General features: G+C 37.9%; 1 long non-coding RNA gene across 1 annotated transcript in view; it reads right to left on the bottom strand.

The window, feature by feature from the left end:
- LOC139126244 (uncharacterized) overlaps positions 1-5,338 on the bottom strand; it is a 38,615-nt gene extending 33,277 nt beyond the window's left edge. Inside the window, exon 1 of the long non-coding RNA XR_011550500.1 lies at positions 5,032-5,338. This is a non-coding gene — a long non-coding RNA (uncharacterized lncRNA). The remainder of the gene's footprint in view (positions 1-5,031) is intronic.
- Between the last annotated feature and the right edge of the window lie 16,694 nt (positions 5,339-22,032).

The raw sequence follows: 22,032 nt of genomic DNA, 5'->3' as shown, positions 1-22,032 counted from the left end.
TTTTTTTAGTATATATGTATGATTGGAAAATGGCTGGACATTTTTTCGTTTTCCAGTTTTCGTCAAAAATATGCAAATTAGATCAAACATACCATTTTCTGTCAAAAATCTTCTTCTCTGAAACCGCCAGTCAGACAGCTTCTATATTTGGTATACAGCTTCACAGGCATGACCTCACTCAAGTTTGTTCAAATTGTAGTGAAATTTGCATAATAATATTCAGGGGTAGGAATGAAATAGGGGTAGGGAATAGAAACCACCCTGTTGACCACTGGAAACCAACCATGGACCGGAAAAATCCCGCGGGTTGACAACTGGATCCCATAGCGAACCCTGTAGAACCACACGGTAGACCACTGAAATAGCTAGTGCTCATTGGCCACATGAGGGCGTGTTTTCAAGATGGCGACGGCTGATGATGACAGAAACAACGGGAACACTGCCTACACAAGTTTTAGGTCCAGGTATATTTTCCTGATATGACACTCAGATGTCAGTAAATATTATAGTCGATGAATAGTGGGAAATTTATACAACTATGCTGCATATGACTATATCAATCCTGGTATTTCTGTCACTATTAGGTGACCGTGTAGTTTAATCATATTTACTTTGTATACTTTTGACAAAACAATGTCAGGTCATCCTGGGGTCATACATGTGATCTTTTCACTACTAAAGGGGTGGATCATTTGATATTTGGGGGTGGGGATGGGGCTTAAAAGATTGACTCTGGAGCATTTTTTTTGCTCTCTGCTTCACCTGGAATGATTTTTTTTTTAAACAAGCAACCTAGCGGCCCGATATAGCTCCGCTGTGTTTATGTAGAGAATAATAATAATTTTCGAAAAATACCAATCTTTAAAAATCTTCTTCTCAAAAACTAAAAGACCGATTGAGCTGAAACTTTGCTCATGTCATCCTTAGAGTGATCACTTTTAAGTTTGCGAAAGACGTTTGGATCGGTCACGTGATTTGGCCACCATATTTGATTTTCGAAAAATACCAATTGAATCATTAAAAATCTTCTTCTCAAAAACTAAAACACAGATTGTGCTGAAACTTTGCTCATGTCATCCTTAGAGTCATCTCTTTCAAGTTTGTGAAACACGTTTGGATCGGTCACGTGATTTGGCCACCATATTGGATTTTCGAAAAATACCAATTTCAATCTTCAAAAATCTTCTTCTCCAGAACTAAAACACTGATTGAGCTGAAATTTTACTCATGTCATCCTTAGAGTTGTCTCTTTCAAGGTTGCAAAAGACATTTCAGTGATCGAAATAATCGGTGGCAATGGTGGCATTTGACACCAAAAACAGTTTCAGTAGCATAAGCGCGTCGAAGTCGGATGTATTGGTATACTACATTTCGTTTACTTTACACAACATCTAGAAGCAGCTGATCGATGAGAATACTGGGTATGCCGTATGGGCTATTATCGAGAGCCTGACATACGGACGTGGAAGTACAATTTTCCTCCCGTCCGACTGAAAAGTTACCCGTCTCGGACGGGAGGACGGGCGGTAGTTTCCAACGCTGGTATATGCCAACAGACCGGACTCTAGTCTCCGACATCGCTAGCAAGGACGAGAGGTTTCATTTCAAGAGGCCAAACAGGAGTACAATTGACAAAAACGCAAACTACAGAAATCTACAGCTCACAGAGCAATGCCCGCTGCAGCAAGAAGCATCTGTTCCGTGGCCTGCATGAACGTCGGTGTCAAGAGAACCGGGTATATGGCGCGCTACACTCGGCTGTGGAGAATCCAACTCCACTACGAAGTTTACCCCGTTTGGGGGTGCAAACGAGTATTCCGAGTACGGCAGGTACAAAGTCGAGCGAAGGACCATTCGTAGGTCTTCTTGTTATGTGGTGGTTACCTCATTTGAAAGAGGATTCAGACCTACACGGCAATCGAGGTACAACAACGAAGTTTTGCCTAACACCTACACTAGCTAGCGGTCGGATCACTGCCATGACCATGCACAGGATCTCTCAATACTATGTGTAGCCGTGCAATTTTCCTGCCAAATGCCGCTAACCAGCTTGTTTTGTCTATTGTGTCCTGTCATTTGACTATTTCTTGCCACATACTAATAGAAGAAGTAAGAAATGGTGATCAACAGTGGGTTGTGGGCCAAGTCGTCACGGGGCCGGTACGTTGTGGGACCGGATTCTCTCATATCCGTGTACGTCAACGCGGTGACCTTCTCCCTCATCGAAGCAACAGCATCTGAGCTCCCGTGTCATACTCTGGCTTGCTGATCATGTATGGAGCAATCATGGTCTTGAGTGTAATTTTTGTGGTAGGCATTGTGCTTGTTGCTGGTCTACATATATATATACAATGTTGATCACTTTAGTGACTATTTTTACTGTGCTGTACATAGCATTGTGTACAACCAGCGTGACCGTGCGCGATCAAACCCATTTGTTCACTGTGACTGCATGCAGTAAACTCAGCGACATAATGTGCCGAGTGTAGCGTCTCAATGTCCGTAGCCTTACATTAGTTTTATAGATAGAAATATACCACTGAAGTTCGTTTCCGATCTTAATATTTCACTATTGCATGATGTTGAGTTTTACAAAGGCGTTAACAAAGTGAGTGACTCCTCCCATCTCACTCCGATTGAAGTTGAGAAGACACATGTTTACAAACATTTATGTTTATCAACAAAAAAATCACGCACGCGCAGCGCGACGACCACTGTGCTTTAAACAGTACGATATGTCTAAGCTTCTATTTTTAGCCATACTATAATTGAGTGAGAGAGTCCAAGCAGTTGTCATGGTGGCGTCTCGATAGGAAAGATTTGCATATAACAGTGGTGTCTGAAACGTCCTGAAAAAGCATGGAAAATGTGTCTAAAACGGACAAGGTCATTTCTTCACTTTAACTAAATTTAACATGTAAAGCATATTATATACAGGCTTACATTACGAAGTGACTGAGCCAGATAAGCGGTATCTATCAACGAAGATGGCAGCGACTAAGCCAGATAAGTGCCGGCTGCAGTATCTATCGACGGAGATGGCAGCCGTAGAAGTACGTTGCTTTGACGGGAAAGGGAAAAAATGAGTGTGCTTATCAAACAAGCGACCTAGCGGCCGATATAGCTCCGCTGTGTTTATGTAGAGAATAACTATTTTTGACACATGTTGATGAAGAAGGTGGAAATCTTTGATAGCTCAATGCAGAGGCCAGAAAAAAGTGGCTAAAATAGCTGCAAAAATACACAATAGAAGATTTCATTGTACTTTGAATATATCACATTGGATCATCCCTAAGAACATGTCAACCAAAGCTATCTGATGAGTAGTTTTTTGGAGAATAAAATTTTCTGACCAAAAATGGCACCAATTGCCCCCAAAAATAAAATTTGCAGATTTCATCATAATTTCAAAAGATCAAATTTAGTTCATCTATAGAAACCTGTATACCAAATTTCAAAGCTGTTGAACAGTACTTTTTGAGAAGCACATTTTTTAACCAAAAATGGAAAAAATTGACCCAAAAATACAAAATTGCAGATTTCATCATAATTTCAATAAATATTATTTAGTTCATCTATAGAAACCTCTATACCAAATTTCAAAGCTATCAGATGAGTAGTTTTGAAAATACACATTTTTTGACCAAAATTGGCAAACATTGCCCCAAAAATACAAAATTACAGATTTCATCAGAAATTCAATATATATTACTTAGCTCATCTGTAGAAACCTGTATACCAAATTTCAATGCTATCAGACCAGTACGTTTTGAGAAACCATTTTTTGACCAAAAATGGCAAAAATTGCCCCAAAATTACAAAATTGTAGATTTCATCATAATTTCAATAAATATTATTAAGGTGATCTGTAGGAACCAGTATACCAAATTGCAAAGCTATCAGATCAGTAGTTTTGGAAATACACATTTTTTGACCAAAAGTGGCAAAAATTGCCCCAAAATACAAAATTACAGATTTCATCAGAAATTAAATATATATTACTTAGTTCATCTATAGAAACCTGTATGCCAAATTTCAAAACTATCAGACCAGTACTTTTTGAGAAATACATTTTTTGACCAAAAATCGCAAAAATTGCCTTAAAAATGCAAATTTGCATATTTCTGCACAATTTGAACAAATCTGAAATAGATCATCCCTAGGGACATATGTACCAAATATCAAATCTATCTGACTGGTAGTTCTGAAGAAGAAGATTTTTAAAGATTTTTTTACCAAAAATGACAAAAATTGCCTTAAAAATACAAATATGCAAATTTCACCACGATTTGAACAAATCTCACTGAAGTCACCCTAAGTAAACTGCATATCAAATTTCAAAGCAATCGGACAAGCGGTTTCAGAGAAGAAGATTTTTTTACCAAAAACACAAAAAAATGCCCCAAAAATACAAATATGCAAATTTCACTATGATTTGAACAAACTTAAGTGGGGTCACCCCAAGTGAGCTGCATATAAAATTTCAAAGCAATTGGACTTGCAGTTTCAGAGGAGAAGGCAATTGTTGACGGACGACCACGACGGACGACCACGACGGACGACGACGGAAAATCAACCTATTTGATAAGCTCTGCGTCGCTGACAGCGGAGCAAATAAAAGCGACATCAAACCTTTGCTTCAACACTTGGCTTTTCTCGGCAATTTAATTATTGATGGACCATGGCTTTCACTCCATGGTCTACACAACAGCGAGCCTACACCTGTGACTTCAACCGACTTGGACAAGTCTACAACATAATCTAATAAAGTTAGCGAACCAATCTTTTAAGGATCCAGCTATATTTTGTTAAAAAGGTCAACGCCTTCCATATTTCTCACATTATGTTTGGTAGTCGACGATGGATTGCATAACGAGCAATCAATTATTTCACGCTAAGATTTAACATTTGCAGCAACGATGTTTACATTCAGGCATTGCATTTGGACGGCAATCTGCAACGTGAATCAGCTGATTGTCCATTCACATTCCATCTGTCAGTTTGTCAATTAAACTTTGGAAATACACTCACCAATTATCTGGAATCATTCTGGATCGGAATAGACACATCATTTAAACCATAGAGAGGATACTTTCTCAACGAATTGTCAGCAGGCAAGCACGCACCTCTCTCAGCGAGCGAGCCACACGTACCAGCATCAAGCAGCGCCGTGACGTCATATACCCTCTAAGTGACCGAAACATTATACCATGGAGCTGAGGCGCTTATGATCCGTCAACTGATAGATTTATGAAAAGATAAAAGTGCTGGACGGGTGTTGCTTTCATTGTTTTGGATCGTAATTGTTTATATATGTCTAAACTGATTCCATGGTCCGACAGACCAACACAACATCATACTCGCATTCCTTTCCCTTAGGCTGCGTTCACCATTGCGATGCGGTGATGCTGAAATTATTTTCGTATTCGTTTTCGTATTCGTTTTCGTTTTCGTATTCGTATTCGTATTGGAGTCACTGACAAAATTTTTTTATTTTTAGTCCAAATTTCGTAAGTTTTATATAAAAGTTCTGTCTTTACAGAACTTTAAGTGTTTTTATGACAATATATCAATACTTCAATATTTGAGAATGTAAGTTGAAAAAGATCCAATCTTTTTAGGCCCTAGACTGAAAGATATCGTTGATATCATTAGAGGAGAGATTTTAAAAACAAACGGCCAGTACACAGGCGCTCCTTAGCTGGGTAGTCTGCTAAATAGATCGATTTTCGGCTCGATCTATCGATCCCGTAGTCGATATTCCCGCCATTGTAATCTAAATACTCACTAGGTTATAGTGGCGGGCATATCGACCACGGGATCGATAGATCGAGCCGAAAACCGATCTATTTAGCAGACTACAAAGCTAAGGAGCGCCTGTGGGACAGTGGTAGTTTTTGGAGGAAAGATTTTTTAAACAAACATCATTTTCGTATTCGTTTTCGTATTCGTTTTCGTATTAACTTCTATCACAACAACCAACTTCAACATTCTGTTGACATCATTTATAGTATCGATAATGGAAATTTAGCTGACACTCCCAATTTGACGAGTTGTAAAGGTAATTTTCTTGTTTTAAACTGATATCTCTGTGAAAGTGATTGTCATAACGACAGTAAAAATGCAGGGCTCAACGTTAACATTTTCAGTTGATCGCATACCCCTAAGTCGAAATTTTAGGGGCAAACCTTGGACCTTGAAAATATTAGAGGCTGTTGTATTGTCACGAAAACCTTAAAAATTACATATATGACATGCTATATTTAGACTGCTGTCGCAAAGAAAATATCATCTCATATGTGGGAAAGCGTCATAAAAGAAAACGAGATGAATAAAATGGTATCATAATGTCCCGATCGGTACATTTGTTTCCCTAATAAAGATTAAATTAATGTGTGAGATGTTGTCAGAGTCTTTATTTGAGTACGGCCCATCTCTTTTTCTTTCCTTGCGTTTGCGTCAACTGTCATTGCAAGAACATGTTGATCAACTTGCGTTATGATAAGATACATCAGAATGCATGGAAATTGATTTGTATCGCGAAATATCGAGAAATACCTGTATTCTATGATATATAGACTTCAGCTCGTCTAGTAGCTGTCGCGACTGGCTCGATCGGTTTCCGTCATTTGTTACTGTGCGATCCAGTTTTAGTGTTACGTAGTTTGCCCCGCTCTACAACTCCGTTCTGCAGGTCACTCCAAAAACTTTCAGCAGTGCTATTTTGGGGGACCAATTATGCCGCTAGCCGTAGAGAGCTACTTTTTTCAACAAAAACTCTGAATAGCAATGCAGACTATCAACTTTCGATAGATATTTTGTAGGCAACTTTCGACAGATATTTTGTATATGCACATTACATGTAAATCCCAGTGTTTGTCGATCGCCGGGGTCGAACGCTAAGATACGTCTGTTCTTTTTTTGCATCCATGGTCTGTTCTACACAATTGCAGTCGCTACCCGGCAGATTTGCCATGATATTTCATTAAAGTTGCTTGCTATTTAGATCTAGCTGAAAACGAAAACAGGCTGATCTAGTCCAAGCTTGAAGAAATCGATGCTTTGATACGGTTGCTCTGATCTGCTTTCCAAAGGACGATTTCCGGAAGTGGTCTAGCCGGTCACATGCCACTAACGCGAATATTCATTACGCACGTGAACGCATGAAACATGTTGCATTCACTGGTTGATGGACTTGTTTTCCCTTGTCAGCTATATTTTGATGACATTTTATGCTGGGATTATGATTGGTTCAATTGAAAGTGATGTGACAGCACTAAAACTGCTTCTGATACTTGATTGGATTGTAGTAAAATTTGTCATTAAATTCATGGAATATTTTGACAGATCATTCAAGATAACTGTGTAGTGGAGAGAACGCGCTCAAATCTATGAGTAACTCCGCTCAACGGCTATGCTTATTCAATGCGTATTTTGGGGTCGCGGCCTTTCGGGACAATGCTTCGTGAACACTGAGCGAATAAATGTTGAATTTGATCAGGTATGGAGAATTGTCTTGAAAAAATTTCAGTCGCAATCTCATAAAATTTGGTCGCCTATGCGACTGAAAATGGTCGCTACTTTGAGCCCTGATTGAATGTAATACATGAATTATCGGTCGGTCCGGTTTTATGTTATTATTGCTCACATCTTTACTCTGAAAGATAAACTACGTATTGTGATTGATTTCTGTTACTTTCTCCCCTGTAGCAGCACGTACTTGTTGTAACTTGCAATTTTGTAATTTTTGCCTTACCGCACTCCCTGAGTGTGTTGTTGAGCGATAGAGTTTTGTAAAGTATTGTATTGTATTTCAGGTCTACGTAGAGCCATATCAAAATCAAGTAAAATACTTGAAATACAAATTGTAAATGGATATGATTATTCTAAAGTGAGTCCAAAAGGATGACCGGATATAACAATTTTCACATTTTTTATTTAGATGGTTGTCCTGGACAAGTCCCCCGTTCATCATAGCTGTCAACAATCATCCGTTTTGCTGCGCCTCACAAAAATCTGCCCTCCCCGCAAAATAATGGTACAGTCCGGGACAGCTCCTTTGCACAACAACTGCCTTCCTATCGCATCGTCCGATCTCACGAGTCCCATTACTTGGCACTAACTACCTGATTTCAGGGTGCATCCATCTGGCCAGCTGCCCGGTGAAGAGACATTGGCAAGCGAAGATGCTGCCTTACCAGATCCCAACCGATTTTAAGTAATTTTTTTCAAATAAAATGAGGTAAACAAAATTCTTTAAAATCTAAAAATGCAAATTTATGTAAATTTAACAAAATTTGGCAGATGAAATTACGAATCAAATTGTCACAATATTTAAACCTCAGTAAACATCGTATATTGCACGTTTCATACCTGAAACCTGGACTAAAAATACCAATTTCTGTCAGTGACTCCAATACGAATACGAATACGAATACGAAAACGAATACGAAAACGAATACGAAAATAACTTCAGCATCGTTGCGATGCGGCCCGGAGAGAGAGATAGACTCGTTCCTTGCCCTATGGGGGCGCTACACTGCACTACGCTGCCGTCTGTACGGCGTTTATCTGACAAAACGTGCTTATCTGACAAAACTCTTTTTAGCAATACCCTGGGGAGTCACTTTAGCCAGCGCACTTCATGCGCGCGGTACATGTCGTCGCTTCGTACGATGTTGTGTACACGGAGTGTGCCAATCGAATTCTTCTAGACGAAGGATTTTGTTTCTGTAAACTACTCTCAAATTGTTGACATATAGTTTTTTTATTGTGGTTGTTCTTCCATCGGCCGGGCTCGCGCTCGCTCACTGCCCACTACAAAGTACTGTACGAGCCCATGGAGATAACTCCGTGTTGCAACATGTTGGTGCTTTTCTTATCATCCACTTGCATGTTTATTGAATATAATTTATGTACTTTAATGGCAAAATTAGCGATCGAGGAAGGTGATGAAAAACAAAAACAAAAGTACTCTGCTTGCCATTGCCGCATTGTGATGTGGTGATTTTGATACTCAGGCCACCGTGAGAGCGCACGATCGAGACCTCATGTGACCTCGTGCCCTCTCCTCTACCCCTTAAGACAGCCTCTATGTGTTGATCGCGTGATTGATTGAGGTGCACGGCGATTTTATGCAATCAATAAAATTTACTGTATTTTTTAACTATTTTATGGCTATTCTGTGATGTTTGTGATTTTAGGCCTCTGTAATTAAAATTTCATTCGTGTATTTTAACAGACGAAGTATTGTGTGAGGGATTACTTTCCACAAATGAGTAAGGCTACAAGCAGTAATTAGTTATTTTTGTCAGATAAGCACGTTTTGTCAGATAAGCGCCGTACAGCTGTCCCAAAGGGACAAGCATCCACCTTTGGGACGGCAGCGTAGTGCAGTGTAGCGCCCCCATAGGGCAAGGAACAAGTCTAAGAGAGAGAGAGAGAGAGAGAGAGAGAGAGAGAAAGAGAGAGAGGGAGACGCATGCGCATAACAACTAAGTAAAGAGTAAAGAGCCGACGCGAGAGGGCGACATAACAAAGCAACAACACATGACCACTTTTTTTCTCTACACAAGTCCGCACGCCAGAAAGAACCAGATATGAACTGAAAATGCTCACGTGTTTCATTATATATTGCATTTATGTGCAAGTTTGAACCTTTGCTACTTGCTTTGCTACATTTAAAGTGTTATGATCAACACAATGAATTTCACCACAGATCAATTCTAAAGGTCATTAAGTATTCAAATATGTAATTAGCTGAAATAAAAATAACTAATTTCTTTGAGTACTGTCATTGTATCACAATATAGCATGTGTAATTACCTTTGATCAAGTCCTTCAAGCTCTATATGCCAAACCGTGAAAGCTTGTTAGCTATTTATGCAAATTATGAATTAGCTGACATGAAAATGCAAAATGACTTTCAATACTGTTATAACCTGGTATAATGATCAATGTACACAGCATGTTTCGCCAAATTTTATCAAGTAAATGCCAGTATATATCCCTAATTTGGAAGGTTCATTAAATATGCATATTGGGAATTGGCTGAAAAAAATGTCAAATGACTTTCAATAATCTTGTATCATAGTATCTTTAATGTACATAGCAAGTTTTGCCAACTTTGGTCAAGTCAAAACAGATAAATATCGCTAATAAATGCGGGATATCGGACCGCAGGCGGGCGAAGATTGCATTATAAGCGCGCCAACCCAAACTCACTGCATGGACATCACATTTACGAAATCGAAGTCCAAAGTCAACTACGTCATTGTTAGAATAAGAGAGGTTTTCCATCACACGGGAGCATACCACCACAAATTTTGCACAGATGGCGTTGCACTGGCATTGAAAAAGGGTGCATGGGAGCATGGGAACGCGGGCAGTTTCCCTCGCTATGGGTAGGAAATGCATTGAGCAAGACACACTTCCGGGTTCGCAAAAAAACGAGGATCCCATTTACGGGGCGCTCAAATATAACTATTTGCTGTGATACATAGCAGAGGCGTATATGTTTGTGATGCTGAGAATAACATCAGTAAATAAATGACGGGTTTTAAAAGTTGACGTTTTTTGCGATGAAACAGACTTCTGAAGGTAGCTCGCTTGGGGAACACGTCATCCCGGCCGCTGTCCGCTTTGACCCCAGTAATTCACACTGGTTTTGGTCGGCCCCAGGTACCCAAGTCACTTCGACCCCGTCACACTTTTGCCTACATGTCCACGGAGACGATTCAACATGTTCCACAACAAAGCCAAGACAAAAATTGAAAATATCAATAAAATGGCTTCACAAAGGCTGAAATACACGATACTCGATGAAGTATGAAGTTTATGAAATGAAATCAAAATTGACAACACAAGTGTTTGTCTCGGGTAATACCACTTGAAGTTGAACTATTCTACAGACTGTTTTTTCCATACAGTGCAGTATTTGTCAGTGACAAATTAATCTTTGCAATACATTTTTTTGCGATGAGCTGGAAATTTGATTAATATCGAGTTAATGTACATAAATATTCCGTTATTTACTGGGACACGTTTATTTTCTCGATCCGCTATCTGCGGACTACGTGCTGAAGTACATTGACTGTTCATGTCAACGATCGTTTCTCCCTCTGCAGAGTTTCTGTATCCCGTTCTGTACCTCGATCACACGATAGTGACGCTATGTAGCTGTGCAGTATTGAAACATCATAAAATGGCCACCTCGTCTAACAGTAACACGTATTGTCGGGATTATCGTACGGAAAAAAGACTGCAAAAGTAAGACATGAATCTTCATCAGAATTGAACACATCATGATTGTACACGAGTATCAACCGTGAATGCACGTTGAGCTCGGCAGTTACACAAGCATGGTACGCTACATGCATAGCCCTACGAGTATGGCGACAGTGTCCGGCTTGCGCTACGCCGCCTACCGGAGGTGGGAGGCGGCGTAGCCAAAGCCGGACACTCTCGTCATACTCGTAGGGCTAGCTACATGCACTGCCGCGATGCCGATCGTATGCATTCCAAGGCCTACTCCCGGAATTTGTTTCACAAACAACCTCAAAGGAGAGCAAACATACTTCTATGGACAATGACGAACACGTTTCTTGGCGAAGCAAAATCAAAACAGTGCAGAAGTACATGAAGTAGGTCATGGCCTTGGACTCTGTGCACGAACCTGATTGGACACTTCAATACCTTTGACCCAAAGCTATTATTCATCAGCACTTCCATGCCATGAGGCTAGGTAGAGAACGTATGTACTCATTTCTGGCGATCGAGCAGCGAGGGAAACAATCAATTACCAAGGATAAAGCTAATTTGCTAAACGATATTTTATCTTGAATAGTGAGTTGAATGAGTAATAAAATATCATATTTTTAATGTTCAATACGAGGTTGAAACACGGAGGGACCGTGGTTGAAACCAGAGCTATCCAGCTGTAGCCAACCTGGACAAGCACATTCACAGCGCCCTCAAACAGTCCATTGTTTTCACTTGTCATACGCGGCGTAACAGAAAAATTAAAACTTTCATAACTTCATTAATATCCAAGCCACGCCCACCAAAACCTTTTCAGTTCTAGCCATTTGAATTCTGAAGATGTCTACCAAATTTGACTGAAATACGTTCAGCCGTTTTTGAGAAAATGGACCAACAGACAGACAGACAGACACACAGACAGACAGACAGACAGACATCGCTGCGACATATGCTCACGTTTTCACACGTGAGCAAAAAATAAAGAAAGAAACTACAAACTACGGTCAACTGCCCAAGACACAAGGGGGGAACGAGTAGAACTTTGCCGCAAAACAACTCAAAGTCAAGAGTCAAGTCACTTAAGTGTCAAGGGAGCTTGTATTTGCGTGAAGATCATCTACAGTCATTGGCATCATGGGAGGTGTCAAGAAAGGGACCGCAACCTTGAAGTGGTCATGGAACATTGTCGTTACAGGCTGGCTCTGATGAGGTAGGAGGTGGATCTGTCCTCTCCATTATGAGAAATGCCACAGTCCTTACGAAGCAGGTTGTCCTCGACAAATGCTGTCAAGCGTTGAAAAAGGGGTCCCCTGGCCGCTCGTCGGGTTGAAGATGAATGTCACAAAAGTCCAGAAGATGTGCTCCGGTGGACTGAAATCCATAGTGAAGACGTACAGTTTGCCAGATATGGTCCACTGATGTTGACTTTCTGACTATTTTGTTACGAGAGATGATGGGGCAATAGTTAGCGATCTGACCCAACATGAGTTCAATGGCATTGACCTTTTGTAGTGTTGTACGACGTGAAGCAGCAGAGGTGTCTTCGTCATCGTCGTCGCTAAATCCTCTAAGGGACCGTTCAGTTTTTACGGCCGGGGGGCGGCAAAATCCAGGGGGGTCATCAAAATTTTGGAATCCGCAAAGGGGGGGGGTGTCATCGCTTTTTCACTGGTAGGAAAGGGGGTCACCACATTTTCAAAAACATAATATCTAAAATAGAGTTCACTTTATGCCATTTACCGGCGGGCCGCCTTTGGCGGCCCACTGCAATAAATATACTTTATGCATTACCCATGACCCTCTTAACGGGCAGACGCCTTTGGCAGCCCACTCCAATTAGGTTTACTTCATGTACTGGCCATGATCGACCCTCTTTACCGGCGGGCCGCCTGCGGCGGCCCATTACAACAAATTGACTTTATTGTAATGACCATCTTAAAGGCCGGACGCCTTCAGCGGCCCTGTCCAGTAAAGTTTACTTTATGCAATGGCCATGATCGGCCCTCTTTATTGTAATGGGCCACCAAAGGTGGCACGCTGGTAAAGTTGACTTTACGTAATGGCCCATGACCCTCTTAACCGGAGGGCTGCCTTTGGCGAACCACTCCAATAAAGGTTACTTTATACAATGTCCATAGACATAAGTTGTCTATGGAAATGAAGTTAAAAATTGCCTTACAGTTGTCCTAATTAACAGACGTTAGCATGGATGTGGCTGAGAAGTTAGTGCACTTGCATTTTTGCTACACAAATAAAGTGTGCCGTGTACCGGAGTTCAAATCCAAACCGTGTGGTAAATTTGACATATGGGTTTTGGTTATTTATCATCGGGGGGGGGGGGGGTTCATCAAATTTTTTCGTCTGACAAAGGGAGGTCATCTTTTTTTCACTAAAAATGCAGGGGGGTCTATATTTTTTTGAACACCGGCGACAAGATTTTGCCGCCCCCCCCCCGGCCGTAAAAACTGAACGGTCCCTAAGAGGAGAAGACTTGGTTTTGGCTTTCCAAGTGGTGCTCTCTCCCAAGAACAGTGCAAAGTGTAGCTGAGATTTTGGCGCCAGCTTTCTGACTTACTCAGGCGCCACTGCCTTGGAGCGCGGTGGAGGTTCGCCATGCTGAGTGTAGCTTGAGAGTGTCCGAACGTCCGTGATACCCAGTAATATTATAGTTACTGACTGGCTTAGACGGCAGCTGGTACGGGAAAGGTCGGTTCGAAAAGCCAAGTTCATTATTTCGTAAATGGCGTGTAGGTCCGTAAATCGCTGCCACAACGCCAGTGAGGAGACAATCCCCGTTTAACCATCAGGACAAGACCACAACCAGACACAGGATGTCGGAAATAAACGTCGAACTCTATTACGACTGGTACAAGACTAACACAACTACAACTCAACGTGACGATGCGGAGAGAGAGAGGGGGAGACGCATGCGCATAACAACTAAGTAAAGAGTAAAGAGCTGACGCGAGAGGGCGACATAACAAAGCAGCAACACATATTGGCGACGGGTGTCGATCATTCCGATGTGATCATTGGCCCACCAAACGGGTTGGAGTTACTGAACTCTTTCTATGAGGCTGTTCAATTAACGGATAATTTTGGAAATCCGTGTTTGGCCGTCGGTGACTGTGTGATTATGGATACTTGCGGATTCCACCACGAGCGATATGTTGAACATTGAATTTCATAAATCGTCACTCAACATTGCGGAGAGAGAGATTCTGTTAAGCATGTACATTTGTGCCGGCGTGAGGAAATGAACCAGCGCTAACTCAATTACATTCTATTTTGTACAAATCACTCAAGAGGAGCTTTTCTGTTCTACAAATAACTCAATCGGAGTGTCTCTTGCAGAAATCAATCGATTAGAGTTTTTCTTGTAAAAATTGCTGACTTTAAGTTATGCTTGCATAAATCACACAATTGAAGTTTGTCTAGTACAAATCGCTCAATCGGAGTTTTTCTTGCACAAATCACTCAATTAGAGTTAGTCTTGAAGAAATCACTCAAATAGAGTTTGTCTTGTAAAAATTCCTGAATTTGAGTAAGTTTTGCATAAATCATCACTCAATTGGAGTTTGACTTGCACAAATCACTCAATTGAAGTTTGTCTTGTACAAATCGATCGTTTGGAGTTTTTCCTACAGAAATGAGTCAAAGTGAGTTAGTCATGTACAAATCACTTAGTTACAGTTTGTCTTGTAAAGGTTGCTGAATTTGACTTAGTGTTGCATAAGTCACTCAATTGGAGTTTGTCTTGTACAAATCGCTCAATTGGAGTTTGTCTTGTAAAAATTGCTGAATTTGTGTTAATTTTGCATAAATCATTCAATTGGAGTTTGTCTTGTACAAATCGCTCAATTTGAGTTTTTTCTGCACAAAACATTCAATTTGAGTTAGTCTTGTACAAATCACTCAATTAGAGTTTGTCTTATAAAAATTGCTGAATTTGTGTTAGTGTTGCATAAATCACTCAATTGGAGTTTGTCTTGTAAAAATTGCTGAATTTGTGTTCGTGTTGCACAAATCACTCAATTGGAGTTAATCTTGAAGAAATCAATCAATTAGAGTTTGTCTTGTACAAATTACTGAATTAGAGTTTATCTTGTAAAAATTGCTGAATTTGTGTTAGTGTTGCATAAATCACTCAATTGGAGTTAGTCTTGTAAAAATCACTCAATTCGAGTTTGTCTTGTAAAAATTGCTGAATTTGTGATAGTGTTGCATAAATCACTCAATTGGAGTTTGTCTTGTAAAAATTGCTGAATTTGTGTAAGTGTTGCACGAATCACTCCATTGGAGTTAGTCTTGAAGAAATCACTCAATAAGAGTTTGTCTTGCACAAATCGCTCAATCGGAGTTTTTCTGTGCACAAAACATTCAATTGGAGTTAGTCTTGTACAAATCACTCAATTGGAGTTAGTATTGTACAAATCACTCAATTAGAGTTAGTCTTGCACAAATTGCTCAATTGGAGTTTTTTATGCACAAAACATTCAATTGGAGTTAGTCTTGTACAAATTACTCAATTAGAGTTTATCTTGTAAAAATTGCTGAATTTGTGTTAGTGTTGCATAAATCACTCAATTGGAGTTAGTCTTGTACAAATCACTCAATAAGAGTTTGTCTTGTAAAAATTGCTGAATTTGTGATAGTGTTGCATAAATCACTCAATTGGAGTTTGTCTTGTACAAATCGAACAATTGGAGTTTTTTCTGCGCAAAACATTCAATTGGAGTTAGTCTTGAAGAAATCACTCAATTAGAGTTTTTCTTGCACAAATCGCTCAATGGGAGTTTTTTTGTGCACGAAACATTCAATTGGAGTTACACTCAATTGGAATTAGTATTGAAGAAATCACTCAATTAGAGTTTGTCTTGCACAAATCGCTCAATTGGAGTTTTTTCTGCACAAAACATTCAATTGGAGTTAGTCTTGTACAAATTACTCAATTAGAGTTTATCTTGTAAAAATTGCTGAATTTGTGTTAGTATTGCAAAAATCACTCAATTTGACTTTGTCTTGTACAAATCACTCAATGAGAGTTTGTCTTGTAAAAATTGCTGAATTTGTGATAGTGTTGCATAAATCACTCAATTGGAGTTTGTCTTGTAAAAATTGCTGAATTTGTGTAAGTGTTGCACGAATCACTCCATTGGAGTTAGTCTTGAAGAAATCACTCAATTAGAGTTTGTCTTGCACAAATCGCTCAATTTGAGTTTTTTCTGCACAAAACATTCAATTGGAGTTAGTCTTGTACAGATCACTTAATTAGAGTTTGTCTTGTAAAAATTGCTGAATTTGTGATAGTGGTGCATAAATCACTCAATTGGAGTTTGTATTGTACAAATCAATCAATTAGAGTTTGTCTTGGAAAAATTGCTTAATTTGTGTTAGTGTCGTACAAATCACTCAATTTGAGTTTGTCTTGTAAAACTTGCGGAATTTGTGTTGATAATGCATAAATCACTCAATTTGAGTTTGTCTTCTACAAATCACTCAAAGTTTGTCTTGTAAAAATTGCTGAATTTGTGTTAGTGTCGCATAAATCACCCACTTGGATTTTGTCTTGTACAAATCGGTCAATAAGAGTTTGTCTTGTGCAAAATTGCTGAATTTGTGTTAGTGTAGCAAAAATCACTCAATTGGAGTTTGTCTTGTACAAATTAAATTACTCAATTAGAGTTTGTCTTGTAAAAATTGCTGAATTTGTGTTAGTGTTGTACAAATCACTCAATTTCAGTTTGTCTTGTAAAAATTGCTGAATTTGTATGTGTTGCACAAATCACTCAATTGGAGTTAGTATTGTAAAAATCACTCAATTCGAGTTTGTCATGTACAAATCGCTCAATTGGAGTTTTTTCTGCGCAAAACATTTAATTGGAGATAGTCTTGAAGAAATCACTCAATAAGAGTTTGTCTTGCACAAATCGCTCAATTGGAGTTTTGTCTGCACAAAACATTCAATTGGAGTTAGTCTTGTACAAATTACTCAATTAGAGTTTATCTTGTAAAAATTGCTGAATTTGTGTTAGAGTTGCATAAATCACTCAATTGGAGTTTGTCTTGTACAAATCACTCAATTAGAGTTTGTCTTGTAAAAATTGCTGAATTTGTGATAGTGTTGCATAAATCACTCAATTGGAGTTTGTCTTGTAAAAATTGCTGAATTTGTGTAAGTGTTGCACGAATCACTCAATTGGAGTTAGTCTTTAAGAAATCACTCAATTAGAGTTTGTCTTGTACAAATTACTCAATTAGAGTTTGTCTTGTAAAAATTGCTAAATTTGTGTTAGTGTTGCATAAATCACTCAATTGGAGTTTGTCTTGTACAAATCGCTCAATTGGAGTTTTTTCTGCGCAAAACATTCAATTGGAGTTAGTCTTGAAGAAATCACTCAATAAGAGTTTGTCTTGCACAAATCGCTCAATCGGAGTTTTTTTGTGCACAAAACATTCAATTGGAGTTATTGTACAAATCACTCAATTAGAGTTTGTCTTGCACAAATCGCTCAATTGGAGTTTTTTCTGCACAAAACATTCAATTGGAGTTAGTCTTGTACAAATTACTCAATTAGAGTTTATCTTGTAAAAATTGCTGAATTTGTGTAAGTGTTGCATAAATCACTCAATTGGAGTTTTTCTTGTACAAATCACTCAAGTAGAGTTTGTCTTGTAAAATTGCTGAATTGTGATAGTGTTGCATAAATCACTCAATTGGAGTTGTCTTGTACAAATCACTCAATTAGAGTTTGTCTTGTAAAAATTGCTGAATTTGTGATAGTGTTGCATAAATCACTCAATGGAGTTTGTCTTGTAAAAATTGCTGAATTTGTGTGTGTTGCACGAATCACTCAATTGGAGTTAGTCTTGAAGAAATCACTCAATTAGAGTTTGTCTTGTACAAATTACTCAATTAGAGTTTGTCTTGTAAAAATTGCTAAATTTGTGTTAGTGTTGCTCAAATCACTCAATTGGAGTTTGTCTTGTACAAATCGCTCAATTGGAGTTTATTCTGCGCAAAACATTTAATTGGAGTTAGTCTTGAAGAAATCACTCAATAAGTTTGTCTTGCACAAATCGCTCAATCGGAGTTTTTTTGTGCACAAAACATTCAATTGGAGTTATTGTACAAATCACTCAATTAGAGTTTGTCTTGCACAAATCGCTCAATTGGAGTTTTTTCTGCACAAAACATTCAATTGGAGTTAGTCTTGTACAAATTACTCAATTAGAGTTTATCTTGTAAAAATTGCTGAATTTGTGTAAGTGTTGCATAAATCACTCAATTGGAGTTTTTCTTGTACAAATCACTCAAGTAGAGTTTGTCTTGTAAAAATTGCTGAATTTGTGATAGTGTTGCATAAATCACTCAATTGGAGTTTGTCTTGTACAAATCACTCAATTAGAGTTTGTCTTATAAAAATTGCTGAATTTGTGATAGTGTTGCATAAATCACTCAATTGGAGTTTGTCTTGTAAAAATTGCTGAATTTGTGTAAGTGTTGCACGAATCACTCAATTGGAGTTAGTCTTTAAGAAATCACTCAATTAGAGTTTGTCTTGTACAAATTACTCAATTAGAGTTTGTCTTGTAAAAATTGCTAAATTTGTGTTAGTGTTGCTCAAATCACTCAATTGGAGTTTGTCTTGTACAAATCGCTCAATTGGAGTTTATTCTGCGCAAAACATTTAATTGGAGTTAGTCTTGAAGAAATCACTCAATAAGTTTGTCTTGCACAAATCGCTCAATCGGAGTTTTTTTGTGCACAAAACATTCAATTGGAGTTATTGTACAAATCACTCAATTAGAGTTTGTCTTGCACAAATCGCTCAATTGGAGTTTTTCTGCACAAAACATTCAATTGGAGTTAGTCTTGTACAAATTACTCAAGTTAGTCTTGTACAGATCACTGCATTAGAGTTTGTCTTGTACAAATCAATCAATTAGAGTTTGTCTTGGAAAAATTGCTTAATTTGTGTTAGTGTCGTACAAATCACTCAATTTGAGTTTGTCTTGTAAAACTTGCGGAAATTGTGTTAATAATGCATAAATCACTCGATTGGAGTTTGTCTTCTACAAATCACTCAAAGTTTGTCTTGTAAAAATTGCTGAATTTGTGTTAGTGTTGCATAAATCACTCAATTGGAGTTTGTCTTGTACAAATTAAATTTCTCAATTAGAGTTTGTCTTGTAAAAATTGCTGAATTTGTGTTAGTGTTGCATAAATCACTCAATTGCAGTTTGTCTTGTACAAATTAAATTACTCAATTAGAGTTTGTCTTGTAAAAATTGCTAAATTTGTGTTAGTGTTGCATAAATCACCCACTTGGATTTTGTCTTGTACAAATCGGTCAATAAGAGTTTGTCTTGTGCAAAATTGCTGAATTTGTGATAGTGTAGCAAAAATCACTCAATTGGAGTTTGTCTTGTACAAATTAAATTACTCAATTAGAGTTTGTCTTGTAAAAATTGCTAAATTTGTGTTAGTGTTGCATAAATCACTCAATTGGAGTTTGTCTTGTACAAATCGCTCAATTTGAGTTTTTTCTGCGCAAAACATTTAATTGGAGTTAGTCTTGAAGAAATCACTCAATAAGTTTGTCTTGCACAAATCGCTCAATCGGAGTTTTTTGTGCACAAAACATTCAATTGGAGTTAGTCTTGTACAAATCACTCAATTGGAGTTAGTATTGAAGAAATCACTCAATTAAAATTTGTCTTGTACAAATTACTCAATTAGAGTTTGTCTTGTAAAAATTGCTAAATTTGTGTTAGTGTTGCATAAATCACTCAATTCGAGTTTGTCTTGTACAAATCGCTCAATCGGAGTTTTTTGTGCACAAAACATTCAATTGGAGTTAGTCTTGTACAAATCACTCAATTGGAGTTAGTATTGAAGAAATCACTTAATTAAAATTTGTCTTGTACAAATTACTCAATTAGAGTTTGTCTTGTAAAAATTGCTAAATTTGTGTTAGTGTTGCATAAATCACTCAATTCGAGTTTGTCTTGTACAAATCGCTCAATTGGAGTTTTTTCTGCGCAAAACATTCAATTGGAGTTAGTCTTAAAGAAATCACTCATTAGAGTTTTTCTTGCACAAATTGCTCAATCGGAGTTTTGTCTGCACAAAACATTCAAAAGGAGTTAGTGTTGTACAAATCACTCAATTAGAGTTTATCTTGTAAAAATTGCTGAATTTGTGTTAGTGTTGCATGAATCACTCATTTGGAGTTTGTCTTGTACAAATCACTCAATTAGAGTTTGTCTTGTAAATGTAAATCGCTCAATTGGAGTTTTTTCTGTGCAAAACATTTAATTGGAGTTAGTCTTGAAGAAATCACTCAATAAGAGTTTGTCTTGCACAAATCGCTCAATCGGAGTTTTTTTGTGCACAAAACATTCAATTGGAGTTAGTCTTGTACAAATCACTCAATTGGAGTTAGTATTGTAAAAATCACTCAATTCGAGTTTGTCTTGTACAAATCGCTCAATTGGAGTTTTTTCTGCGCAAAACATTTAATTGGAGTTAGTCTTGAAGAAATCACTCAATTAGAGTTTGTCTTGCACAAATCGCTCAATTGGAGTTTTTTCTGCACAAAACATTCAATTGGAGTTAGTCTTGTACAAATTACTCAATTAGAGTTTATCTTGTAAAAATTGCTGAATTTGTGATAGTGTTGCATAAATCACTCAATTGGAGTTTGTCTTGTACAAATCACTCAATAAGAGTTTGTCTTGTAAAAATTGCTGAATTTGTGATAGTGTTGCATAAATCACTCAATTGGAGTTTGTCTTGTAAAAATTGCTGAATTTGTATGTGTTGCACGAATCACTGCATTGGAGTTAGTCTTGAAGAAATCACTCAATTAGAGTTTGTTTTGCACAAATCGCACAATTAGAGTTTTTTCTGCACAAAACATTAAATTGGAGTTAGTCTTGTACAGATCACTCAATTAGAGTTTGTCTTGGAAAAATTGCTGAATTTGTGTTAGTGTTGCATAAATCACTCAATTGGAGTTTGTCTTGTACAAATCAATCAATTAGAGTTTGTCTTGTAAAAATTGCTGAATTTGTGTTAGTGTTGTACAAATCACTCAATTTCAGTTTGTCTTGTAAAAATTGCTGAATTTGTATGTGTTGCACAAATCACTCAATTGGAGTTAGTCTTGAAGAAATCAGTCAATTAGAGTTTGTCTTGCACAAATCACTCAGTTGGAGTTTTTTCTGCACAAAACATTCAATTGGAGTTAGTCTTGTACAAATCACTCAGAGTTTATCTTGTAATAATTGCTGAATTTGTGTTAGTGTTGCATAAATCACTCAATTGGAGTTTGTCTTGTACAAATCACTCAATTAGAGTTTGTCTTGTAAAAATTGCTGAATTTGTGATAGTGTTGCATAAATCACTCAATTGGAGTTTGTCTTGAAGAAATCACTCAATTAGAGTTTGTCTTGCACAAATCGCTCAATTGGAGTTTTTTCTGCACAAAACATTCAATTGGAGTTTGTCTTGTACAAATCAATCAATTAGAGTTTGTCTTGTACAAATCACTCAATTAGAGTTTGTCCAGTATAAATTGCTGAATTTGTGATAGTGTTGCATAAATCACTCAATTGGAGTTTGTCTTGAAGAAATCACTCAATTAGAGTTTGTCTTGCACAAATCACTCAGTTGGAGTTTTTCTGCACAAAACATTCAATTGGAGTTAGTCTTGTACAAATCACTCAGAGTTTATCTTGTAATAATTGCTGAATTTGTGTTAGTAT

Source organism: Ptychodera flava (assembly GCF_041260155.1).
Source record: "Ptychodera flava strain L36383 chromosome 3 unlocalized genomic scaffold, AS_Pfla_20210202 Scaffold_27__1_contigs__length_13241970_pilon, whole genome shotgun sequence".
Taxonomy (NCBI): Eukaryota; Metazoa; Hemichordata; class Enteropneusta; family Ptychoderidae; genus Ptychodera; species Ptychodera flava.
The sequence above is the reverse complement of the archived record's forward strand: the minus strand, read 5'-3'. Positions and strand labels throughout refer to the sequence as shown.